Source organism: Parus major, chromosome 5, assembly GCF_001522545.3.
Source record: "Parus major isolate Abel chromosome 5, Parus_major1.1, whole genome shotgun sequence".
In the NCBI taxonomy this organism is placed as follows: domain Eukaryota; kingdom Metazoa; phylum Chordata; class Aves; order Passeriformes; family Paridae; genus Parus; species Parus major.
This window is the reverse complement of record NC_031774.1, coordinates 31,918,039-31,920,901: the sequence shown is the minus strand read 5'-3', so window position 1 is coordinate 31,920,901 and position 2,863 is coordinate 31,918,039. Positions and strand designations below refer to the sequence as shown.

General features: G+C 43.4%; 1 protein-coding gene across 1 annotated transcript in view; it reads right to left on the bottom strand.

Moving 5' to 3' along the window:
* Nucleotides 1-2,395: 2,395 nt before the first annotated feature.
* Nucleotides 2,396-2,863, bottom strand: part of MEIS2 (Meis homeobox 2) — a 172,873-nt gene continuing 172,405 nt past the window's right edge. Inside the window, exon 12 of the mRNA XM_033515231.1 lies at nucleotides 2,396-2,863. This exon is cut by the window's right edge and continues 977 nt beyond it. The gene's annotated coding sequence lies outside the window, so the exon portion shown is untranslated.

Here is a 2,863-nt window from a genome sequence, read left to right as displayed (position 1 = left end):
GCAGAGCCCTCTCCTGCCGCTCCGCGCAGCGCGGGGACGCGGCCGTGCCTGGGGACAGATTCGGGCGTTTGCCGGGCCCCGTGGGGGTTTTTTCCTAGCAGACGCATCAGGCGTGCAGTGGGGCTAGTAGCTCCGCATCGACCCCCGCAAAGGAGCCGCCGGCAGACCCTCACTCCCTTCGGGAAGCCAGGAGAGCCGCTGGAGCGAAGAGCAAAAGCTACAAGGGAGAGCGGGTCCAGCCCGTGCCCCCGCCGCACCCCTTCCCCTGCCCGGCCCGGCCCCGGCCCCTCCCGGCCCCCGCCCCGGCCCTCGCAAACCTGGTCTGGGGCAATTTTCTCTCCCTCGCTCTCTCTGCGGCTATGAGTGAAAGGTGGGGAGCGCCGGCTCCCCCCGGCATCTCCTCTTCGGCCCTGCGGTGCCCGCTCGCCGCGACGGGCAGGGCTCGGGCGGCAGCGCTGCCGGAGGTGCGCTCCCCTCCTCTCTTCGCCTTAAAGGCAGCAAAATCTGGAAGAAAAATCCCTCATTTATGGTGACTACAACTCCCAACGCAGACCCGCTCGGCGAAATGGAAATTTGGGATTATAAACATGTGTGTATGTAAACAAAAGGTGTTTCTTCTGTTACCCTTCGTTTCCCACAGCATAAGCAATTTTTATTCAGACTCGAGTATTTTCTTTAACACTATACCGCTGTCAAAACATTATTCCCGTTTTGTTTGCTTTTGACAGCTGAGCAGTTCTTAAAAATACCAAAATCGGAACCTTCCACGCTAAACAGAAAATCTCAGATGGAGAAATCTTTGCACGATATTGTACCTTGGATTTCAGCAAGACATCTCACGGAAAGCACAGCCCAAAAGGGGGAGAAAAAAAGAAAGAAAATAAAAGACAACACAGCAATGCACATATTTGGTTCATTATAAAAACAAATAATCTACTATGGCTAAATTCTTCCCTGTCCGTCTACCAACGTGATTCCTGACATTTTCCCTCAAATTCTAGAGAAAAGATCTGCAAGGAAATAAAATACAGTTTTAAAAAATAAATTTAAAAATCCTCCCATTTAAAGTGCTAGCACAAATCATCTTGCCTTTTTAAATTCTGCATCCACAAAAATCAGAGAATTTGGAAATGGGCACCCAGGTTGTGGTCTTCTTATGCGACTGAAGGGTTGATGTGATTTTAACCAGGACAGAGAGCATCAAAGCCGAGCAGGGAATTTTAATCTAAATTTCATACGAAAGCCTTATAAGAGACGCCCACAAAGCAGGACCCGATTGCTAAATAAATCTCACACCCATTCTACTGGCATCCTCCCTTCTGCCTCCAGCAGCGTGGGTCCATTTACTCAGCCCAGAAATTAAACATTAACTATGAGGCTGAGCCTCTTTCCACATTCCAAGGGTAAAAGTTGTCACTCAAAGTTTTTAAAAACACCCTGGCCAATTGGAAGGACAAGAAGGAAGGAGGAGAAGGGTTACAAATTTACAGATGTTGAAGTTGGAATTTTTTGTTTCCTAGAAAGTTTAGTTAATTACAAGTCCTTTCCCACTTCCCTCCTCCCAGGAATAAAGGCAGAGCTTTCTCCTGCTCTTTGGGCCCCATCCCACTTTTGCTGACTTAACAGTGCCACTGAGGAAGGTGAGAGGCTGCTTTTTCTAACATTGCTCATTGCTCCTCCTAGTTCAAACTCTCCTTCAGATGCTTCAAAAGGCCAGAAGCTTTTGTTAAAAAAAAAAAAATCAAACCTTTAACCATGATTCAACTCCAGATATTTGTATACAAAATGTCAATTCAACATTTTCTATCATTAGCTGATGGACTGTTGTTTTTCTATTTTTTTTTTCCTGAAAACAGCTGAAGACAACAAAAGGAGTAAAACCATCTGAAAAGCTAGCTTATGCAATTCTCACATAGGAAAAATTGCCATAAGAGTCAAAGCTTCTTTTCTCCTCCTAAAACTTCTAAACCCACTCCTGCAATAAAGCTATTGTTTGCCTCTGAGCTAAATGCCTGGAGTTAAGGTCTGCTGTGGTTATGGCTGCACACACACACATGTACACACATGGCAGTCATCTCCTGTCTGAGCCTTCGCTACTCGAGCTCAGCTCCTATGTTATTAGCAGGTAGTACAAGTATTAGACACACCTCTGAAATGCAAGTTGGTGAGATGGGATTTCAAATTTTGTTTAATCTGGCAAAAATCTAATATCAGTAATCTGCAGAAATACATAACCTGAGATGTTCTTTCATTCAATTATTCTATTAATGTGATGACAAGCTTGTTTCTGATTTTTCCAGCCTTTCTTCTTAATGCTGATAAGAAATATGTTTGAGACATCTCTCGTGATAACCTCAGACTCTCCTAAACATGATTAAAAACACAAAAGCCTAGCAAAAAATCAAAAATGAAATATTTATTACCGCATTTTGTGACTTAACACCTTTTTTTTTTCTTTTTAAAACATAACGTCACAGTCCTCATACAAGTATTTTAATGTAAATTTTGACAAAGCTTAAAGGTAACAGCATTTTCTTCTAGTGAGGAACACGTGCTGAGAAAGGAAGAATTCATGGACATACAATACCAATTCCACAGCAGATCTGATACTAGCAAAAACATTCTTTTTTTTTCAATTGAGGTAAACACATAGAATATCTAACATGAAACAATTAATAGACCGAACTCTGTACGAAGTTTGTTACAGTATTCTCTTGCTTTTTTCCCAAGCTTTGAGTTCATGATAAAGTCCTAGGTTTGGTGCAAAGACCATTAGTAACTTCTTTCATTGAGGAAAGCTGCCCAACTTTTAGTTTTTTGTCCAAAGCCAAGGCTCAGAACTACTGGAAGAAGCTTCTGCTCT